Genomic DNA, 24267 nt, shown 5'->3' with positions numbered 1-24267 from the left:
AATGATAATTACATTTAGTCTTTTCATGGTTTATGCAAGTTCTTGCAGCCTGTAGGACACTAATTACTGAGACGGGAAATGTAATACACTACCAGACAGGCTTACTGGAAATATGTGAACCTGAGGTTGCATTTTTCAATATCCTTGGTATCATTAATTTTCTTCTGCATGTATGTACTTTTCTTGTGCTTGGCTTCATGACATATGCATATTCTATATGCACACTTATTGCTCTGTTTTATCAGCTTACGAAGATGGACAGGAGAACTACAAAAAGCTGCTTGTTTAGCGCTGCTGACTGTGGCTACTGTTGCTGTTTCTGCACCCAATAAGGGCACAGAGACTACCCTTCAACAGGAAGAGTGGTGAAGTGGCCTTGTTTTAGGTGATGGCTAAGCTGGAGAGAATGATTGGTTTTACAGAATTTCTTTGTTCAGTGTTCTAGTGTGGATGGTATTTGCAGCATTCTTAAGTCTGAGTTATTGCTAATGGCTTCTTTCTAGTTTCAGTCAACAACCCTGTGCTCTGGGAGACTGGGCAGCAGGTCACAGGGCAGAGTGAAGAAACCTTCGTCAATATGTGAATGGTGTCAGTGTTTTCATTCTGTTTCCAGTGAGGCAGTGGTCTCTTGCCCTAAGAATGTCACCTGGACTTGTGGTGAAGAAAGAATTGTAAGTTTTATTGAAGAAGTATTTGCAGGATGCCTAGGTATGTGCATTTAGAAATTGATGAATAATGCAACACAGGTAGCATTTCATTATTTCTCTTGTCAGTTGCCATCCCATGGTTTAATATTTTGAAAAGTGATTTTTATTTTGATTTCCATATACATCTTTATATCTGTCTAACTGCACTGCTGGCAAGACAAGGAGGTAACACAGACTGGATGAGGGGCTGTTTTAATTTAATCTTAGGTAACTCTTGAGTGTTACTTCACCAGTTTAAAACAGTGCTGATGGATCACTGTTCACTGAGAGTGTGTAGTTAATAAAATAGAAAGCAAGAGGCCAAGAGCAAAGAACAAAAATATACAGATTAAAAAATTGTTACGATATACCATTATTTTTGTTGTTGGCACTTAGCTTGTCTAAGGAAATAGAGCAGAACTTAATGAAGGGAATCATTCTTTCAGTTGCTCTGGTTCCTCAAGAAGAAAGGGACCTTGGCAACACCAGGCAGAATTGTCTCTCTGAGACTTTGAGCCTTGCTTACCTGAAATGCATTTGAAGGTATTAAATCAAATCTAGTGTATATCCTACCATGGTAATGTAATTTTAGCCCAGATGTCACAAGGAATTACACTATCCCTGAACAGTGATGTTTTGATCATTCCCTTTAGGATAATATCTTGTACCTTATTACTGATGCCTGCTGTCCTGATGCTCAGACAACCACAGATCTCGTTTGCAGGCAGTGAAACCAAGCGATGCATGCAGCAAGCTCGTTCTTCTTTTTGCCGTGGTACTTCACAGTATCCAAAATCTTGTCCAATGTCTGTCTTCAGCTGCTAAATGTAGCACAATGTGACTTTGGTTGCTAGAGTTATAGTTTTCATTTTCAACAGTATTTAAAAATTTGATAGAGAAAAGAGTTAATGGAAGAGATTATTAGACTTTTTATTTCTCTATAAACCTGAGTCACAGTAAAAGGAATGCTTTGGATATAACATTTTTACCCTGTATCCATTGACAGTGTCAGTAGTAGTGTTTTAAATCTTGTTTTTATGAGTGGAATATTATGAAGGGAGAATAACTTCTTAAGTAAAGAAATCTATTTTATTGTTTAAGTTATGATCTCATTTTTCCTCACACTTCTCATCTGTGGTTTGCTTTTGATGGCAGGCTTTTTTATATGCTCAAAATGTACATAGCTTAGTTCAGCAATTCTTTATTCTTTAAGCAGTTGACTAGGGAAGATGCTGAATATGGGTACATTTGTCGTGAAATAAAACCCACTCATGTCAAAATGGAACCATGCCGAGTAGTCTTGAAAACTTAAATAAGTAATAGTAAATAAGTAATAGTAAATATGGATTCCACTTATTCAGTGTTCTGATGGAAATAGAACTTCTGATTTCTCATGGGTGTTTTTTTGTTGGGTTGAGTTTTTTTGGGTTCTTTTGTGGTTTTTGTTTGTTTTTTTTTTTGCTACTAGTTGAATGTCTTTGGTTTTGTTATTAGTAAAATAGAAGATTTAATGGAAAAGAGAATGAGATTTTTTTAAAAAAATGCTTTTAGTTTAAAGCATTTGCACTCTTAATTCCTGGCTTTCTATCTGAAGGTGCATAAGGCTGAATCAAATATTTATTAGCATGCTCACAGGCCAGGTTGGATCCTCAACTGTTCAGAGCTACCTTAATGAGAAAAAAGGAGATATGTAGCTGTCCTAGAAAAAGACATTGTTCTTGCTACAATAAGCTGCATGGTATTAGGACTGTGAAGAATCCCACTGTTCCTCTTGGACAATGTTTCTAGGTAGTTACTGTGGGTAGAAGTGTCTGCTGAAAAATAACCTGAACTATATGCTGTGGAATGTTCCATTAAAACACTATATGAAATTGCATATATGAAACTTCCTTGAAGTTTTTCTATGTGTAACTATATTTTTCTGTGTGTAGCTACATGAACCGAACAAAAATAGTATTCTATTGTACTTTCCCATCACTGTGTGAAGATGGTAATATATCTTTTATTTGCAAGATATTTACATTAGTTTTTTAAAACTAGATATAATATTTGTATTGAAGTATTAGAAATTGCAAATGGAGAGCAGGAGCAGCACAGCTCATGAGACATGGGATGAACATTTGGTAGGTCTGTTGTTTCTGACATTTCTGTGATAAGAATAAACTTTGCTGAAATCAGCAGACTTATACCAGGAGGTTTTGGAAGTGAACTGGGTTCATTTTTTTCTGTGCTTAAATTTTTCCACAGATTTTCATTGCAAGACACTCTGCCTGCACGAAGTGCAGGTAGGCGTTATGGAAACATTGTGGAACCTCTTTTGCAATCATATTATTCCTACAGATAGAAAAATACATATTTAGAAAAGTAGGAGTATACATTGTAAATATCTATTTTTATTTGAGATCTTCAAAGAGTTTTCAAGCTATTAAAGCCCAAGCATGGTGTGCAATATGCAAATCCTAAGCATTCGCACAATAAATATAGCTAAGTTTAATTTTTTCCTCTGCTGTAAATCAAATTGAGCAGGGGCTAGAACCAGATGACCTCCAATGGTCCAGTCAAATCTAAATTATCCTGTGATTCTGATACTAAAATTTAATGTAACCTTCTCCCTGTTACATCTAGTTTTAATAATGGAAGCAAAACTGCTCTACACTGGGAGAAAGGACAGTAGCACTTGAAATGATGAAATGCAGAATCTCTGAGAGTACCTTGGAAGTCATTAGGAAAAATCATGATCAAGGCAGTTGGGACTGCCTAAGAGAAGCAGCAAAAGCTGACCTGGCATTAACTGCAAAGCACATTACAGTGGCTCAAGTGACTTTTGTAACACTTCAAAATGTAGACAGCTCTACAGACAGAAATTTTGTTGTATGGCCATGGACTCTATTGTAGGTCAGAATAAGCCAGTGTAGTGGCAGTGTGACAGTGACACATAGCTGAATGATGTAGTGTGAGGACTCCTGGTTTTTGGTCACAAATGCGAAAGGCATTATGCTTTCAAATCATGAAACTTTCAGGGTTAAATATCTGCAAACCCCAAGCATGTACCATTGGTTAAATTGCTGCAGTGAGCTCAGATCGGTAAAACTGAAGTGGTGATTGGAGTACTGAAGAATGTTTACTTTAATATTCACTCTGACAAACACCAAAGCACTTGATTAACATCCTCTGCATACTGAATATTTTGAAAAGTACCTAAGGAAGGATATATAAATTTTTCAGTCTGAGAGTAGGAAGTTAGGAACGTAGAAGACTGTAGAGAATGATTTTTAAACATTTTCAAATAGGTACCTGTGATAAGTGGCAGGTGAACTTGAAATCAGATACAATGCTGGAAGGAGGCAGGTGAATATGTTATGAGGGAGTATGGGTGTAAGGGCATGTGAAAGTGACACTGGAGACTTTCAAACTGAAAGAGTCCAAATATTGGTTTGGCATTGTAAGAAGAAAACTAAATGCAGTAGGAGTCACGGACCCACGATACGGGAAAGGGGACCACTGGGCTGGAGTTCGTAATCAGTTGCCAACCCATTATAAATATATTTAGTATTTCTATGGCAAGACAGATAATAACTGAACTGATGACTTAGCATTTAACTATTAAGTAGTAATGAATTGCTGGTGTCATTAACATACGTAGTGAATTGCTGATTTAGGCCATAAGATAAGCAATGCAATAATGTTGCAGTAAAAGCAGAGTGAGGGTGAAGTGGCTGATTCTCTCTGAGTTGGTTTTAGGAGGCAACTATCCAGTAGAATGGCTACAGGGCAAGGACAGAGTGACTGGTCACGTTTGGACTGGATTTGGAACTGCCTCTCAGCAGAGATGAAGAACAATCTGTCTGCACAAAATGGGAAGTACGAAAGGGCACAGGTCGGAGAACCCCCAGGAGATACAAATGTAACTTTAACACTTTGAAGTGCCATCTGCAAAAAATTCTGCAACACTGATGGTCCTGGCACCTGAGAATCCATGGCTGTCGAGGTGAACATCGCTTTGTGGGCCACACTGCTGCACCCCTATGCTGTGAGTGTGGATTGTATGGGCCAACGGAAGAGTCTCAAACCTGTGAGAAATCAAGGATTTGGGAGCATTTGTCATGGTTATAACACTTTGTCAGTCATAGACACTGTTCCCATATGCTGTTAAGTTCATTTTAACCATACCAAGCTGAGGTTTGACAAACGTAACTGACAACTTGCATGCTGTTGCTGGAAGTGAGTTATCACAGTATATGGTATTGGGAATATGGAAGATTTGCTACATCAGGCAGTCAAAGCTTCTGTCCTTACAGGGTAGTGCTGCTCACATTTCTGCTTTCCCATAACAGCACAGAAAGTGATTAGGAGGGATTCAGAAGAAGCAATTGAAAATCAGAATAACTGACTTGTGAAAGATTTAATGAACTGAATTTATTTGCATATCCAAGTGAAAATGAAATTTAGTTAAGGATAACACATACAAGGGGGATAATATTCTGGCAGTTGATGGCTTTTCAATCTAGTTGAAAAAGTGGGTATGCAATGTTCTGACAATCACAACATGGCAACAGAAATACTTGGAATGAAACCCAGGAACACATTCATAGCTATGGTGTAAGTTAGGTTTACCGTGGGAACAACCTACTTAAGGATGCAGTGAATAATTTGTCATTATCCAAAATCAGGGAAAAAAATTAATTTAATCCTATGTTTTTAAATGAATCCTGAATTGGAGTTAAGGCTATTCAGAAGGTGAGTAAAAAACATTTCAAAATAAAACGTAGTTATGATATACACTGATTACTACTTGTTTCTGAAGTATGGTAACATTGCAGATTTTTTACTTTCCCCTGGAGTCAACTCAGTTAATAATTATTGTTTCTAAATCTGACATGTTTTCTACATTGTTGTGGAAATTGAAAGATTTTGTAGGTTAGTGATGAATACTGTAGTTGTCAGATTTTTTCTTTTTTCCTCTGGTAGGTGGTAGATGTTGATATTTCATCGTATCTGCTTTAGGGGCTGCACTTAGCAGATTGCTCCTCAATTCAAGAAAAGAGGGTCCTATCCACCGCTGTATGTCACTAGATAATGTAGACAAGACCGGACAAGTCTTTGCTGAGATGAGATTAGATTAGATACTGTTTTGTGCTTTTCAAAAGGACAACTCTTGCTTTTAGTTTTATCTTTGTCTAGACTGTGCTTCCAATGGCAACAGCCCAGCACTTCACAGCAGGCGCTGGGGCAAAGTTATTTTCAGGAGTGAAGTTATCAGACACAGTGCATTTTTATGGTCCACAAAGAAAGGAAAGGTCTGGCAAGTGTTTTCTTGAGATCCTCGTTGAGACTGGCAGTTGCAAGTTTACTGTTCAAGAAAGACCAAAATATTCCAGATTGTAAAAATTCAGACTTTTTAAATACCTTTTTTCCCCTCAGCAGTACACTTTGATTTCTTTTGGAATTTGCTACTGGGTGTTAGGTGGAAATATAAATTTCAGAGGCAGTTGTGCATCATATTGCTAAAGAAAGGCTTAGTTGCTTCACTCTGTTTCCCTCGTGATTTTTCTCTTGGCAAGAGGTCAGGCAAAACACTATTTCATAGGACGAGCCCAATTTTTTTTCCAATCACAGTACCAGTTTTCACTAAAAAAGGGAAAATTAGGTAATCTGTTACATTGCAGATGGCACAAAATCAGTAACCACTATAACTGGTGAGATCACCAGAGATGCTGCTGATAGGAACTTCTGCTGGAGCAATGTGAATAGCTAACTAGGGAATGTGTCTTCAGTATATCCCTCTGAATGTCAGGCATAACAACTGATACAGTATTCCAACAATGTCTAGTAAGTAGATCAGTAACTATTTTAGAAGAACTTTTAAAACTCTAGAAGATGGAAGGAAAAGGCAGACATGATAAAGTCTTTAGCACAGAACATGAAACTAATGTTTTCCCTATGTTTTTTTTAAGATCCACTTTTTTACAAAACTCATTGCAGATGATAATTTAGGCCCTGCAGTGGAAAAAAACCGTTGCTTTTCTGCAGGAGAAGAGATCAAAGTTTTGCCAATAGGAGTACAATAAGCAAAATATACTTGGTAGCTAAGGGAAGAGAGGATGTAACTGAAACACATCAAGAAATTATATTAGTTTCTTCTGGAGGTCCTGTTGGAAATAGGTTTCCTGATTTATATTCTTTTAAAAGTTTAATTAATTTACATTATATTTGTTATAGGACCTTCCTTTTTATTACTTTTTGGAGTATAAGGCCACATTTCTGCTGATGTCAAACAAATTATTAGTTTGCCTGTACAACCTGGACAAATGAGTAGTTCAATAGTATAGCTACAAAAGGCTCCAAGAGTGGTTGGGCAAATTAAATTTTACTCCAGTTACCTAAAATCAGGTGATGTTACTAAAACTAAACATCCTTTTAGACAGGTTTAACGCACTTATGCACGGAGGCAAAACCTGAACATCCAATGTGAGTGTATGCCCTTTGAATGCTGTAAAAAAGTTTGTCCCTCATTTTACTACTACATTAATGAAGCAGAAACAGCAAAGTGAACAGTTCTACGTCTGCGATACGAATCTGATAACTTTTCCAATACCTCCTTATGCACTATAACTTGAATGGTGTATGCTGTTGCAGGTTGCCTCCTTCTTTTAGCTGATTTATTCTTTTTTAATCAAAGGTTTTTTAGCTAATCCTTTTTTATCAGAAGAAAGCACCTTTGATCACAACTCATTTAAACTTTCATCCTTCGAGATGTTCTTAAATACACAAAATCAGTATGTAATATAGGGAAGCTTTGCCTGTGGTAAAAGGTCAAGAAAAAGAATTTTTCTCCTAGATGTTGACATAAATGCTTGGAGGTGAAATATCTTTCAAGGTATTTTGTGTCACACTTGAAGTCACATTGTGTGATATAATAATCAATAAAGACCATGATGATAATCACTTCATTCCATCTATTTCAGTGTTTATGGACATTACTAATGAATCTTTCTTTGGCTGCTACAGTTGGTCAGCTGTGATTACCAAACAGGATGTTTTATTCTGCAAGCATTTTCCTTTTCCATCTAAAATTATAATGTTGAAAGCATTGTTTAATTTATGTAGAAAGATTATAATACATTTGTTGCAGGTATGTTTGGTTTTTTTATCTGTGAGAAAGCTACTGTCAAGCATTCACTGTGCTTGAGAAGCTTTGTTTCTCTGAATTCCATGATGAGATTTGAGGTCTGAGATACATACTAATTGTGGAATAAATCTTAAAAAAGGTTGTTGAGGTGTAGAGAACTCCAATCAGCTTCAAAAAGGACTGAGGGTTTTACGAAATGCTGTTATGTGAATGTAGTGGCAAAGTATTTACACTTGTGGACACTGAGGGATTCTGCAAAAAGCTTTGCTGTGTTCTGCAGAGAAGGATTTCAAACAATTCCCCTCAAAATCTTATGGTGTTTAGTTGTCATACTTTAGTTCATTCTGAGACTTGCATATATTTTACCTACTGGAAATCAGAATACGTTAATTAAACTGGTGCGATTTTTTTACTTTTAAAAACAGCAGGAAGCCGTACAGTGCTCTAAACTGCAAGGATTAATATGACACTGTTAGTGTGACATTGGCTGATAAATCCATAATAATGTCGTTGTTGGTCCTGTAAGTACAAAGAAGTACATGCATTAGGAATCGCTTGATGTTGTTTCCCTGTTGAAAATCACGTAATGAACAATTACTGAAGAATAGTCTGCTGAGAAAGCCTGTATTTTTTCTTTATAATATCCTGAGCTTTCTAGTGTAATTTAATCTCGTACTTTAAGATGTTATTTCTATAAAACAATTTCTCTTTGCAAATCATTCAAGGAAGTTACTATAGAGTCATACAATAATTTGGGTTGGAAGCAACCTTTAGAAGCCATCTCTAAACAGGAAGAGAATAGGCAAAGTTATTAAATCATGTGGAAAACTATGTTTGAAATATAAATTTTTAAAGCAAAAAGCATTATAATTACTTTCTTCAGATATTTTTATAGCTGCATCATAGAAAATGAACTTATTTTATCCTACTTTAGTTTATAGATTTTTCTGAAAATGAAATTGAGAACTAAGCTCCTGGTGGCGGCTGTAGCCATTGTGTGAAGTTTGGAACTCTGGAAACCCACTTAGAACGTCTTGGCCAGAAAAGGTAAGAACTGAAATGTTTGGGGTTTTTTTAATCCTTTTCCTGTGTTTAGCTGTGCTAAAGAGTAAAGACATGATGGAATAAAGGCCACAGACACTCCATAGAAGAAGGGTGTTACAGTCTCACTCAGTGATGACTTACAGAGATGGTGAGTGGGTTTAACCAAAAGTTAAAGGGCATTTGGTCTATTTTTGATAAGCTGTAGTTCATACTTTAAACTGTAGGTACATCCAGAAAGCCAGGCAAGGACCTAGGTTCAACTCAGTGACATTGTGTTTTTGACTTAAGCTGAGGGGAAAATCTCTTTTTTCTTTGGGGCTAAAATGGGACTTTAGCCTACATTGGAGCAGTTTTACAGAAGGCAGTATGCATTCACTGAAGTAACAAGTGTTTTTTTAGACTGTCACTCGGTTTTCTGTAAAAACGTTGTGCCTGCCTGGAGCCCATTAAATAGGGAAACCACTAAAATACTTCTACCCTTAACTACATTAAACTTTTCCTGACAAATCTATTGGAACAGTCAATGAATGACCACGTGGCAGTTATCCTAACATATCCCTTATTATTGGAATATAGAAATCAATTTTGAGAGAAAATAGTAGGCAGGTTACTGGAAGAGATGATTTTATGAAATATAAAGCATAAGGTAAATTTTGAGTAAATCTGTCTATTGTTGTTGACCTGTTTCCATAACAGCATCAGAAATACTTATTTATAACTAGAAATTATTAAGTTACAATGGCTTTAATCATTAAGAGTTAATGGAACATCCTATTATGTCCTATTATATTCCTTTAAACTTATTGTATTTTACCCTTACATCTTCTATCTCTATTTCAAAATACTCAATAGAAATAGTTAACTATAGAAAAAATTAATCCTTGTGATGTATGAAGTCAGACGTAGCTTCAACCCTCCTAATTTTCATCTTAAAGACTTTATTTACATAACAAATGATGTATGTTTTTACATTTTTATGTGGACCTGTAAATAGAGATGTTGAAAAGAGTCAATTATGCAATAAAAATTTTATTAAGATCTCAAACAGCAGCACAGGACAAAAAATATTTCCTTGTAAAATTAATACGCAACTTGGAGAATCCACATACCGGATCAGGCCTGTGAAACACATACATTGAAATAGAAGAGAAAGTCCATTTAAAATGTAGGAAAGACTCTAATACAGAACCTCAGCAAATTGTACTCTTGAATAGCTAATGTGTGGTTCTGATATAAACTGAGTGACTATTCCTTTTGCAGATAGAAAGTGAGCAATATCAATTTGTTTGTACTGGCAGAATCAGCCACAGAGTATCACTGCTAACAGGGGAAAGGGCCATACATACTGAGAAGATCCATAAGGGGAGAGAGCAGAAGACATGTATAGTGCAGAGAACAATGGTCGTTTAAGACTGAGATGTTTCTGTGACAAAATCTCAGGACGCTCTCAGATTTTTATATCACTGACATTTGTTCTAGGTTGGTTAAAAAAAGGCAGTAGGAGCAAAAATACTTGGAATATTATGTCTTGTTTACGTGAAAATATACAGAATCACTAAAAAAAGGAGCTGGGAAGTTTACATAAAGAAAATGAACAATAATGTATTAAATTAATCCAGAGAAAAAGATAATGATTATCACTTTATGAAGTGATGATGCACTGTGAAATTCAGCTGCTTAAGTAATTTTTCAATAAGAGACTTAGTTCTAATTATCATAGTTCTAATTGTCAATATTCTTGTTAAATATACTGTGGAAACCTGCATCCAGTGCAAAATTGCACTGGTTTTTTTTTTTTCAGTTGCTGGTAGTTCTGAAACAGAACATCTGTTTATTCCCTAGCATTAATATTGGATATCTGAAACATATTAAACTGTTTCTGTAGTTGTTTTTAATTTTGTAGATAATTATTTAAAATTTTACACGGAAGACTTTCATCTGGGGAACTTATTGCTCTATTGCTTATTCCTTGTCCAATAGCTAAACCCCATGACTAGTAACAAAAGCCTCACTTTAAAATACTTTGAGGAAAGGAAGAAAAATCCAAAACATTTTCAGCAGTGAAACAAGCCAGTTCCTAACAGTAGATGTCATTCTATCTCTATTTTAATGCCAGTTCCTACTGTTCTCAGTATATTTTTTCAAATAACAAATTGCAGGTGGAAATGGGGGAAACGTTTATGTTTAACTTTCTTCTGATTAATGCACAAGTCTATATCTTTTTTTTTCAGTAATGTGAGGTGTCAGAGTGTGAAATTGGAAGTTCCTGATGCAACTGAGGCTGATAAGCTTTTGTCTTTTAGTCACTCATCCATTAGTACTATTTAATTTATTTATTTGTTTGTACAAGGGATTTGTGAGCTTTGCATTTTGCATGGTTTTTCTTTTTTTTTTTTTTTTTTTTATTATTTCCTTTTTCTTTCTGAGCAGGTTTGCTTGATGCTGCTCCCATAGTTCTTATCCTTTCCCTTCTCAAGATGTTAAGGCCACATACAAGAACAGGGTTGTAACCCTGGGGAGACACAAAGACTGCTGCCCAGAATCACACAAGAGAAAGGTCTGAGATCACATGGAAAGAGAGGTTTGATATTTGTTTTCTGAATAACGATATTGTTAATTAGAACCCAAACACAGAGCCCTTCTGAAAAATGTAGCAAATGGAAAGAATTCAATTTACAGTGAGGATTTTGCAGTCTTGCTAAGCTAAGCAATTTGAAATTAGTAATTTCATTTCTTTCCACAGATACGTAGTGACTGTCTTGAGGATAATATGGGCAGAGGGCCAAAACATTGAGGCTTTGAGGAGCCTGAATCGCGCCACCTTTTTAATGCTCCCAATGGCATGTTCTAGTGAAAGTAGGAAGAAACCACGCAGGCAGTTCATTCTATAGCTGGCGTAGCTCAGGTGCCAGGACCATCAGGCTCTTTGGCAGCCATTGTTTCATCTGGTCCTGTTCTGTAGCATAGAGACCCCCTGTGTTTTGTTAGCCACTGAGCTGAGGAGCTGAGGCAGATGCTCTTCAAGGTACATGAACTATTCTCCAGCACCAAACTTGCAATCCGTGGTCCTAAAGGAGTTCTTATTGTGTCGGAGTAAAAATACCTGATTTTCTGCAGAATCAATAACTAACACAGGAACAGATGAAAAACAGGCCTAATGGGTGAACTTGAACATGGGAGATTCTTAATTGGTTTACAAAAGTAAGGTTTTAAATGAGGGTGGAAGAATAAGAACTATAAAATCCTCACAAAGTTGCATTATATTTAAAGTTTTTCTGTTCCACCTCTTCTCAGAGGGCTTACAATACACACCTTTAAACCCACAAAGGTTAGGCTGAATGGCAGTCTTAGTATATTGGCTTGGATCTTATCAATGCCACTGCAGTTTTTCTCCTCACAGTCACTAAAGTGTAAGCAGGGCGGTGATAGTGGCATAAATTAATGCTCAAAAGGATTCTAATGCTGTGTGTGTGTTCTGGGTAATGCATGCAGGGAATAACAGTTACAAACGGCTAGTCTGGGTCTGGCTGTTCCTGTTGCACTTGGGGCTCTCTGACAACCCATCCTAGTTTCCCACATATATTAATATCACACTAATATCACACCGGTACCACACTGTTACTGGAAAGAATTTGACACAGCAGAATTGCATTTCCTCTGGATCTTGGAGTTGTGTTCTTAGATAATTTTTCATCATAGTGAACTACCATTAAAGCTAATAAGAAGGAACACAGGGTGCGGGAAACCACAAGTGTTCATGGTACCACGTGTCTTATTAATGTTCATGGTAAAATATCACAGTAAAGTGCTACTGCGGTCACTGGTGGAAAAAGAGTAACAAATCCATGGCCAGCAAGTGATAAGAAAACAAGGAAAAGAGAGACTGATAATGTTTTTATAAGTACTGACCAGCAAAATATCTGTCTGCTGAAGAATATCATAATCTTGGTACTGTTTGGATAGTTGAGGAAATCAGTTATGTAAGCAAGTAAAGTAAATACTACTTTAGACTTCTGCCTGTCTAAAGAGGAACAAAGAAATAAAGGAAATAAGTATGATGAGGAAATGAAAATGAACTGAAGAATATAAAGACACTATGGATAGAAGGAATCGTGTGCTAGTGAGTTTAAATCTGTCTTGTACAGCTACAAGGAAGACTGTCGAAACAGATCACCCTGAACCTGACAAGGAAATAAGAACAAGGTTCAGGAAATAGTGGTTATGGGTCTAAAGGACTAAAGATGTTAGGTTAGATATTAGAAAAAGATTCTTCACCCAGAGGAGTGGCTGGGCACTGGAACATGCTCCCCAGGGAAGTGGCCACAGCCCCAAACCTGGCAGTTCGTCAGTTGTTTCTACAATAGTCTTGTGCACATGCTGTGACTCTTGGGGATGATCCTGTGCAGGTCTAAGGGTTGACTCAATGATCCTTGTGGGTCCCTTCCAACTTGGCATATTCTGTGATTCTCTTAAAGCTTAGCTGGTTGAACAGAGTGCAGAGCTTTTGTTGTCTTCCAGTACACATCTGTATACCTTTTGCTGAATTCTGTGCATTTTTGCTCACAGCACCAAAAATAATGAAATTGCATTTTACCTTTTAAGCTGTGAGTCACTTCGCTAAAGGGTCATTGCCCAGACAGTCTGAATGTGCCCAGCAGACAGAGAATACCAAAAGGGAGTAGAAATTTGCATCATGTCTGTGTCGTGACAAAGGAAAATGTAAAGATAGTAACTACTCTGGGGATGTTAATAGGGATCTTTTTCAATATGTGCCAAAAGAACATATTCAAAATTTGTACTGGGATGTGACTTGTGACTGACAAAATCTTTAGTAATGAGTGAGTGGAATATGCTGTGTCCCATTGCTTTCTATCCTTTATAGAAAGGCTAAAAAAGGAGAGGCTTGAGAAGAACATGGAAAGTGCAAATTTGTACTCTGCAAGGTGTAAAGGAAGGAAGGGAAGCCTCTAATAATTTCCAAATCCTTTCTTTTTTCACCCACATGAATCATGTCACGAAACACTGAGTTTTTGTACAGTTAGGGTTAAGGGAAGAGAAGACATGCAGGTATTTCTGGTTTAATCTGTCACCTAACCACATTAAAAGGTCAGGATAAATTGCCTTCACAGAAATTGGCACAGTCTGACTGTGATGGCATCAGAGCAATCTCTAGTGAAAAATAGGGGCTTAGAGAGAGGGTGACTGTTTAGCTGCTTTTTCACAAAATTGTGAACCTAGCAGCACAGCGGGCCCCATCCTTCTCGCATTGCACCTCCTGCATAGCCCTGTTCCTATAAGGACCATCAGGACATCAGAGTTAAAGATGTGTCTGCTCCATATACCTGTGGCTCAGCTCAATCTGAAATGCTTAGAAGTGAAGAGGAAAAGCCTTGTGGTAGGATTCCCCAGGAAGCTGTTTTTCTGCACAATCGGATGCACAGGGAGTTATTTTACTTCTGAGGAGAGGCCACAGGAATAGAAGGAGGCTGACTAGAAGGGCTATTGCTCCTCTTACACCTTTCTTTGCATTTTCATTGAGCTTACACTGAAGTGGAATTCACAGATTTTCAGATATGCCCAACTCTTCTGTACCTGTGGGAAAGTATGCAATATATTATCATCTAGAGATATATCATCTATAGATGCCTAATAAGGCATCCCACTATCTACTTCAATAATTGTATCCAATGATTCTGCTAAAGGGAAAAATTGAGTTAGTACTTTCATTTGTGCTGTGAATACGATCCATCTTTTCTCCCGTGTCCAGGGCTCCTACTGCAATAATTAGTTTGCATAGACCATTTGCAAATTTGAAATTACTGTATAATGTGATCCTTTCTTTGCTTTATCTTTCTGCATATATAGACAGGAAACATTTGTCATCAACTGTGGATACAGGTTTTACACATAGGTGACTGTCTTACTGTGCACTGTGGCACATAGATATTTCGAAGTTACAGAAGCTTTGTGCTTTGCAGGCCCTGCTCTTCCAAAGCTGGTGCTTTCTGATAGCACAGAGAATTAACCTTTGCTCATCTCTCTTCCTCTCTTTTGGTCTGTGGTATAGACTGGTTGTAATCTTCATATATAAATATTTTGACATGGAAATTTCATCATTTTGTGTATATCACAAAGTCAAAGCAAGCGATTCATTCATCTCTCCTTCCTCCTTTTCACTTCCCTTTTTTTTTTTTTTTTGTAATAGAGTTGATGTGATTAGACTCAAGGAAAAATTAAAGTGATCAGTAGAAACACCATTACATCAGATGAAGACCTTGTCCTTTCTAAAGTGATTATTGTCAGTTCAGTGTAGAAGTGATATGTTGTACTTCTTCACATGAAAATTTCTTCTTCACATCAGTAAGCCTGGATCACTGTTGTATGTGTCCAGTGGTGGACTACTGTGTGGACAGATTTTTTTATTCCATTTTACTTGATGAAAGTCAAGGCCAGATACTACCTGTTAACTACCACTAGTTTTGTGTATTTGTTTTGTTTTCCATTCAAAGGTGATATTTTTGAATATGAAGTCTTTTCTGTAAACATAACTTGTCGTGCTGCCCAACTGGTCTGATGCAGGTCTTTACTAAATAAACATAACCAAAAGAAAGGGATCAATCCACATCTACATGTTTTGCTATTTATTTTATTAATAACTTTTAGCAAAGAAATTATTTGTGTTGTTTTTTAGCTTTTTATGATACACTAGAATTAGAATTTCAATAGGCAAAAAATATATTATTTTGGGGGTAAATAGCTTACCGTTATTTTATGTAGAGTTTAAATTTTGTAAAATAAGTGATTTTGGAATACTCCTGTAATTGTTGTACTTCATTTTTTAGAAAAATATAAAGAATAAGCATCTGATGCTCTTGGTTTTTCTCTTAAATTTTAGAGCTGACTCGTTATCTATCAGTTATATTGTGCAGGCTTTATGCCTAAAATGTGAACTGTAATAATTAGGGTTTGTTTCCCCCATATCTTTCATGGGGGGAATACAGTAACCTTCTGATGTTCTTGAATTTTTTAGCTGGTTTTTTGCTATGTGTAAGTAATCTGAAGAAATTACACCATTTATGTTCTCATTCAAAAAAAAAAGGCATTTACATTTAGCTGTCTTTTAATTTTGGTCACAGACTAGTTGTGGGTATAAGAACATTCTGTGTATAATAAAATACCTGTAGAGGACCAGCAGCTATTCAAAATGACTCTGCTTGAAATAAGCAACAGAAAGGTCACACTTGAGATAATAAATATTCATGTAATTAGGTTATATGTAGCTACACAGAATATAATAGCACCAATCACTACAAGTGATTGTAATGTTTTCATCGAATTCAGTGATGACTGAGAGAGGAAGAATATTGCCAAGTGGAATATGCTCTTTGAATACCCAATGGTATTTAGGAGTGGCTGTTTAAACTGTTGGGATAATTTAAATCTGTAAGAGGACTGCAAAGGTGTTTTTGAACAGACCAGGCAATGACTAAGCACCTGTGTCTGCTCAGGCAGGCTTGCCATCATTGCAGGGAGTGGAAAGATCAAATGGGTCACCCCAGAAAGATTTGAAGGGAGAAAATATATGACTGGTTGTGATTGTCTTAAGAACACATGGCATTCATAAAAGCCATGAAAAAAATGTTTTGGTATATTGGACATGAATGAGGTCAATTTAATAAGGTTCTTATCAGAGAAACTGAAAAATGTTAACCAAGATAGGTAAATACAAACAATTTCTATTTAGAGGTAGTAATGTCTTTCAATTTCATCTTGTTCTACGATGTTGGAATGTGAGGAAATTCTAGTTTCTGCTTCAAGGTGAGAGACTGTTAATTTAGATGACAGAGTGAGCTATTTTTACAGAGAAAATTTCCATCTTTAACTGTGTTGAATTAGTTATAATCAGATTATAGCTCCTTTCATTGTTTTCTGCTCTCAGAAGCGTGAATTAATTTAAGATCTCCAGTGATTATTTCTTCTTGTCTAGTGCTTCTTTATTTTCTTAAAAGCAAAGCATAATGAAAAACCATGTAATACGTCAGTGTGCATATTTAATTCAGACTATTTTCTCCTGTTTGACCAAACCTACTAGTGCACAGAATATACTAAGAAAAGATGTCTTTCTGTATTGTTCTCATCCTGAATTGTTGTTAAGATGATGTCATCAAAAATGCCTTAGAATCCCCCCTACTCAGTATCTGCAACAAGGGCTGTTGTTCCAGGGGCCCAAGGAGTCTGGTGTTTCTTGAAGAGGTCAAATTCAAACTACTAAGAAAGACGTTGTTGGGGCGTTCACTTTTTGGTCTTTTTCTGATTTTCTTGAATGACTCGATAAGCTGTTATATTTTAGCTTGTTTCAACTAAGTTTGTATTTTGTTTGCAATTATATGTGTAATTATTATATATTAGGTTACTTTGAAAATGACAAAACTGAGGTCTAAGGCAAGGAATTTTATTTTATGATGGAAACCTAACCATCCGTTGTTACTTAGTGGTATTTCATACCTATGAAATTACTTCATAGAGAAAAGGATGAGGATGTGTTTGGAAATGGTTTTTATATTATATATGGTAATCTTTAGAGTAGTATATGGAATCAGTAAACCCAGCAAAATGTGTGTGGTGAGTACCATAAAGTTTGGTTAGGTAATAATGAATAAAGCATAAATAATAAAGATGAATATATAGGGCATTTCCATCTCTACAACAGGTATGAAATAAATGTCTTTGCAAAGCTGGACAAAAGTCGTTATATTGAGAAATGAAAATATGGTGTGGTTAAGATCTCAAGTTCTTCATCCTATCTGATTTGTGATATCCCAAGGTCCAGGTCTCTCTCTAACTGGAGATCTGAGAATGAGGAGTTTGGGTCTGTAATCCAACAGCTGAAAAAGTGGCTGATGTTAAGAGCTATTGATAGTCTGCTGGGCTATTTTGAAGTTATATTCTATGCCACTTTGCAAATTGTTCAGCTATATCTAACTCATCTCACTTTTCTGACAGGCTGTCATGATGTCTTTATATTGACAAATAGTTTAAAATTCACATAGGTGGATGAAAGCAGTGCATAAGCAAGCATGAATTTAAGTTGTTAAAGAAAGTGTTGTTGGACATAATAAAATGATACCAAATGGAAAGAAGTTTATTTGTTCATGAATAATGAAATCCTTCATCAGCATTTCACACATATAAATTAGCTGTTTGTACACTTATCTTTATGGACATCTCTTTCAAAAGTAATTAAATCATTATCATCTCCCATTTTTAATGCACTATTGTTTTCTAAAGAATACATCAAGAATGCAAACAGATTTACAAAGACAAAATATATTTGAAGTCTGCTACAAGGAAGAAGAGTTGATAGTTCTTATTTCCCAGATGTTCAAATGAGAAGATTTAAAGACAGTTTTTTATTTTCATATTCTTAATTTGTCCTTTCTAGTCATTAGCAACTGTACCAGCCACTATTAGCAACTGTGATGACCATTCTCTACTCTAAAGCCTTTGCCTGTATTAGTATAATAAGATGACATATCTGGTCTCTTCAAAATCACTTCCCTCTGAATGTTTTGTTTGTCAGTCAGACGAGGGTAATTCAAATCCAAATTCTTATGGGCAATAATTTTATTTTGTAATAAACAGAAGGAGAAACTTCCATAAGCGGAATAAAAAGATGTTATGGACTCACTGAACCAAGAACTGGAATATCATTTACCTGACTTCTGAGGAATTTCATCAGCAAAAATCTCTGATATGCTTCCATTTGTGTGCTTGTCTACCTCTAGAAACATGTAGGCACCCTTCTCTGAAAGTCAAGTCTAGGCCTCGAGGCACTCGGAAGAAAGTGAGCAGAGTGTTTGTTAATGGACACTTTGCATGTTATTATTTTTATCTCTTACTCCCAACAGCTGAATGAAAATCCTATTACTTTCTCCCTTTTTCTGTTGTAGATTAATTTCACTGATTATTCACTTGTGACACTATCTTGAAGACTTGAACATTGAACATATATGTCTAAAGTATTTTTGAATGAAAGATCTTCATATCAGAAAAAAGTCTGGAAGCAAGTAATTGCGAAAGCATCTTGAGTTTCCTGGGCTGGATTCAAGGCTTATATTTTGTGAGGACATTACTTGCCATGATCTGGAGAGGGCTGTTTAGCTCAGACAGAGGCTATTAGCTAATAACACAAATAATTAAAGAATATTCTTTTGTAGGTGTACCCAGTCTTTATGAATGTCTATTTAGGCAAATCTGTTTTGTTGAAAACTATTACAGCTTCTGCTTTTTGATTGTGGTGGTGTGCCAATGAGAGCTAGCTGCAGGGAAGTGTTCTGATGGAAGGAAGGGGAGTGGGGAACACTCTTTTCATCATGTAGGTGGTTTTTACTGTGTGAAGCAATTAAAACTGCTTGTGTGTAGCAATTAAAACCGCTTTAGTCCAAAAGTTAAAAAGAAGGAAAAATCCTCCAAAACGTTCAACTTGCCAGCATGCTTTAAGGGGCCCACATGAAAACAGGCTTGTTCTATTTCACATGAAAGCTGTAAAACCAGTTCTTGGGGTTTTGAACAGTCTGAGCTGTTATGAAGTCAAACCCCTATGCTTTTACTGCAGAAGAGGTAAACAATATTGGGGCAGACACTAATATCCTGTGACTTGAGTGCTAAGTGACTTCTGGTTTTGGCATGTTTAGATATGGCAGACTTAAGGGATAAGCATTGCCAAGGTCTAATTATTGCAAACTAATTACAGCTGTTGAAGTTGAAGCTCGGGAAGTGTGAAGTGTATTCAAGAATTACAACTCCCTGAAGTATGTGATTAGCTCACAATCACTACCCTTATGGTTCTGCTTGGAGCTGTCTAGTGTAAGAAAAGAAGACAGACCTGACAGATAAATCTTGGTTTCATCTGAGTTGCAAATTGTCATAGACTGATTCACCTAAGTAGAAAACTGACTAACCAGTAAACAAGGTCTTGTTGTATAGAATGTTATAGGGAAATGCTGTCTATTTACATGGAAAGTGGGATGCAATATTCTGCAGCGCAGAATATTGTGTAAAGTAACGTACATCAGTGATTGTGTTCACTCCTTGGCAGGTAGAATGCAAGGGCGTTAGGCTTTTTATGTATGCCTGTGCTTCTGTCTGTGTGAAGTTGGTATTGACCTCTGTCTCTTTGTGCATAATACTCTGGTGAAGATGCTTGTTATCCCTGTGTACTGGAATTTGCAAGTACTCACCCTGGGGTTTTCTAGTCTTGTGGGGTTTTTGGTCTTGTTTTTAAGTTGCAGTCTTCTAGCACACAGTAAAAGAATATTTAGGGTGAGGACAGAATAGGACTATGCTATTTAACCTGTCAAATTTATTTGAGCTCTTCAAACTATTACAGTGACAGGAAGTTTCTAAACTTAAGGCTTCCTCTCATGCGGGACAGATTGGGGCACTGTAGCACATTTGAATTACTGATCATAAAGCCTTTGCATACTGACAGAGCAGAGCAGTTGTTAAGCATGTGTAGACCCTTAATTCTAATCTTTTACTTAGAAGGAGGAGACATTTGCAGTGAAGCAAATAACCAGTATTTTTTTATAAGAGGAGAAAAAAAGAAGCAAGAGAGAGAGCCAGGGGATTTCAGAGACAGGAGAGTGGAATTTCACTTTGGGTCATTGCACTAGGAGGTCCCTGAATTTTTTCTCCTTGTTGCTAGCCTTACAAGTAGGTGGGATTTAACGTGCACTTATCTTGAGAACAACTGTGCTTCCTTCCTGGAATTCAGACCGTCTGGTGGCTGAGTTGCAAGACAGAGTGTGGGAGCAGAATGGGTCTGTGGTTAGATAAAAGTAACAAGGAATGCAGCAGGAAAGGATAATGATCTCCCTTATCTGTAGCAGACTTTTAACTTTTTCAAGATGTTTTCAAGATGTTTTCTGTTGGTTAAGCAAGACAGTCTATCAGACTTCAAAGCTTATTAGAAAAATCCCTCAGGGCTTTTTTGCTTGCTGCATAGTACTAATGTGTCTTAGAGCTGCTAACCATGCTAGTTTTTAGTGATATTTGGGCTCCTGTAGCCTATATTTCCTAAGATGTGCATAAGTGCAAGACAGTAAATAAACACTTGTGCAAATCCAGAGACTATAAAGATGGTGACTCAGAACCTCTTCTCTGTTAGCAGTAGTTAGAAGCACAAAGCCTCTGCTTTGTAAGGGACATCTCTGACCACTGCCATTTAGCTGCGTACAAAAAAGAAAACACAAGGGGTTTGTGTTAATACCAAGAATTGAATCCAAGTTTGACTGGTTTTATAACTATAACTGGTCTGAGGCTAAAAATAGGAATAATCTCTGGAAATACCAGTTTGTTAACTCAGGTTCAGACCTTTTTTGAGTCTATAGAAACATCCTCTTACTCTGTGTTCAGAAAATAATTATATATATAACTTCCTGTGAGTATTCTCTAAAATCTAGTCATTACCCAGTCTAAAAGGGCCACTTTAGGCTGGCTGAACTCAATAAAATATATATTAAATAAAATATCAACTTTAATCTGAATATGTTGGGGAAAATTGGACAGTCTTTTTTCTCTCTTTTTACTGTACTTGATTAGGTGATAAAGGTTGGAACCCAGCTGCTGCAGGAATGTTTCACTTGTATTGACAGTATTATTTTTTTCATGAAAGAGCTTGCTGTCTTTAGCTCTAGGGGCTATGAGGTGCTGTGTTTGTGATGCAATAGATACATGTTGGATATTAAGCCTCCTGGCTCTCTATCTATGCCTCTGGAAGAAGCATATTAGAAAACAAGGACTGGAAGAAGTTACGTGGATCGATAAATCACATTGCCATTGCTGTTTCATAAACTTTGGATCAAATTTTACAGTACATAGAACTTTTGTCTTGGCTCCTGTACTATTCAGAAATGTCATTGTCTTGTTGGCTAGAATCCTCCTACTAATTTGCAGTCTCAGAGAATTCAGTTTATATGCATTTCTTCATCTGACAACTTTAACCTTTAGGTTAAATTATTCTTTTAAATCCCTGGTCTTTACGCTGAAATGTATATATAGAGAACGTTCTGATGAGCTTTTCTGACTTTCTTCTCGTGTAATAGTCTCTTCATTCCTGTGACAGTAACTTTTTTCCTGTGTGTGTTTCAGTCTCACTTAACTTTTAAAGCTATGAATAACATCATTTTGACAAAGATTAATGTTTTTCAGTCTCTTCTGGAAATGCCTGGTTTGATTCTCTCTAGCTGCTCATTTACCTTTTTTTGCACTTGTATCACATTGGTGGCTCATCCTGTGACTGGTGACTAATATAGCTGGGTTTCTTTGTGACATCTGCAATTGATGAGTTTATAGCTTCCAGCAAAATTCCCTGTTATTAGTCCTCTAGTGAGCTGAACGGTATTGTTACAATCTGCTAAAATATTGCAGAAAGAATTTTTATATTCGAATGTTCCCTTGAGCAAAATTAAAACTCATACAAGTTAACTGTTGATGCCAAAACTGTTTTTATTAATTGTTAAGAGATGCGAAGAGAAAGAGGAAAAAATAAGAAAAGGTTAGAAAATGCTAAGATTACTTTTTAGAAGCATAGAAAAAGATTACCACCGCGCAAACTACCTTTTGGTCCGTGCCAATTTGTGGAGTGGGGGGGGAGAGGGAGAGAAAGAAGCAGCTTTTGCCTTTTTTTTTTCTCTCTGGCTCTGCTGCTTTTCGGTGTGATGTTATCGCTTTAGCTGCAGGGGGTCTGGAATGCAGCCAGGATGTGGACTTCACTGCTCGCACCAGCCCTGTCTCAGGCTTGTGCAGAGGCCTCAGTCCTGCTGTACCTCTCAGAAATAGGGTCAGGGTGGAAAAAACTCACACAGGTAGTCCTGGTCCACTCCAAGACAGCAGAGGTCCAGTCTTCTGGTGACAGGCAGGCAGCTTTCGGTGGCAGGAGAAAAAAAAGGTGAGGGCGAGGCGGGGAGAAGCTCTCAGCTGGTAAAGCCAATTGTCTTTCCCACTCCTCTTTCCCTGATCTTCCCAAATTTCTCTTCAGCTTTTATAGTGTTCAAAGGAGGTAGTCTGGTGTTTTGGCACGTAGCCCTGTTCAGATGTTCGTAGAGATATGATAAGGATGAACAATACCAGGATCTTTTGGCAGGAAAACTCCAGTGGGAAACTTTGGTGAGAACTTCTGGTGGAAAACTGACACAGAAGTTTTGGTAGGAAGTTTTTGACAGGCAGAAACAATGGCGAACCATAATTTTTGGCATTTGTATGTTATCTGTCTGTTACATGTAGCAAGAGCTGAATGTGTAAGAGTTGGCCCTGTCATGTTAGTGACCTAGATAATGTTCCTAATTTTGCTTGTAGCAACTTTGTAGAACTTAGTCACTTCATTTGTAAATCTGGGGAAAGAGAAGGATCACAGTTGTCTGTTCTGTGGATGAAGTTAGTAAATTGCATTGTAGAGAAGTAAACCACAAACTCAGGAGCTCCGGAGCTGCAGCACCTTTAAAGTCAGTTACTGGGGAAGTGTCATGCCCCCTTATGCCTGATAATTTTGACGAGGTGCATGGCTGGCAAGAAGCTTAGAGGTGCTAAAAAGGAGGAACTGAAGGCATATGAGGCCTCCTACAGAGGTAGCCACTTTGACCATCTTCAATGGGCAAGTCTCTGAGCATCTTCTAAGCTTCACAGGAATTTTAGGTGTTTAGTTACCACAGTTTATGAAGGTTCGTGATTGAGGACAAAATACTCTTCATTTTGTGTCCATTTTCCAGTGAAACGTATGAAGATAAATAGAGATACTAGCCTCTGAGTACAGCCCTCAGTTGGTTGTTACAATATCCTTTGAACTTGAGTAGGCTGGAAGAAAATCTGAACTAGGGAATGTTGAAGAGATTGACCCATCTTCCTCTTGAATAGTGGGAGATACACAGTCACTAGAATAGGAAAAAAAAAAAGGTAGCTGATGGGCAGGAAAAATTATAAAGGCAATGAAAAAGTGAGATTTATGAAGAAGCCCTTCTATATTTAAGTTAGTTTTTCAGGGATATGTTAGCTGGCCCTTACCATACCAACATCACCTTCAGCTGGGGCATCAGTGCAAATTCAGTCACGTTTCTACAAACTTCACCTAAGGCCTTTGTGAATTTTTATTAGCTGAGAATTCCCTGTGCTGTGCTACACTAACAACTATATCTACCCTATAACTTATGAACACAAGGGACAACAATGATTCAACACTGTTTGTTTAACTTATTGTTATTAGCTACCTTAACTCTCCATAATATTACATCCCACTACTTAGCAGGCATTTGTGCACTGCTGTATATTTAAAAGACCTTCAGGTTATAATTTCAATAATAAAGTGCATAGCTGTGTACAGGGGGAAGGAAGTTACAAGTGCAGACAATGGGA

General features: G+C 36.9%; 1 long non-coding RNA gene across 1 annotated transcript; it reads left to right on the top strand.

The window, feature by feature from the left end:
• The first annotated feature begins 515 nt into the window (after positions 1-515).
• On the top strand, positions 516-11432 carry LOC116794452. The gene is made up of 3 exons (XR_004359805.1): positions 516-671; positions 8750-8862; positions 11290-11432. It is a non-coding gene; the product is annotated as an uncharacterized LOC116794452 (long non-coding RNA).
• Positions 11433-24267: the final 12835 nt, after the last annotated feature.

Source organism: Chiroxiphia lanceolata, chromosome 15 (genome assembly GCF_009829145.1).
Source record: "Chiroxiphia lanceolata isolate bChiLan1 chromosome 15, bChiLan1.pri, whole genome shotgun sequence".
Lineage (NCBI taxonomy): Eukaryota > Metazoa > Chordata > Aves > Passeriformes > Pipridae > Chiroxiphia > Chiroxiphia lanceolata.
Note: the sequence above shows the minus strand (reverse complement) of the source record. Positions and strands in the feature narration are given on the sequence as shown.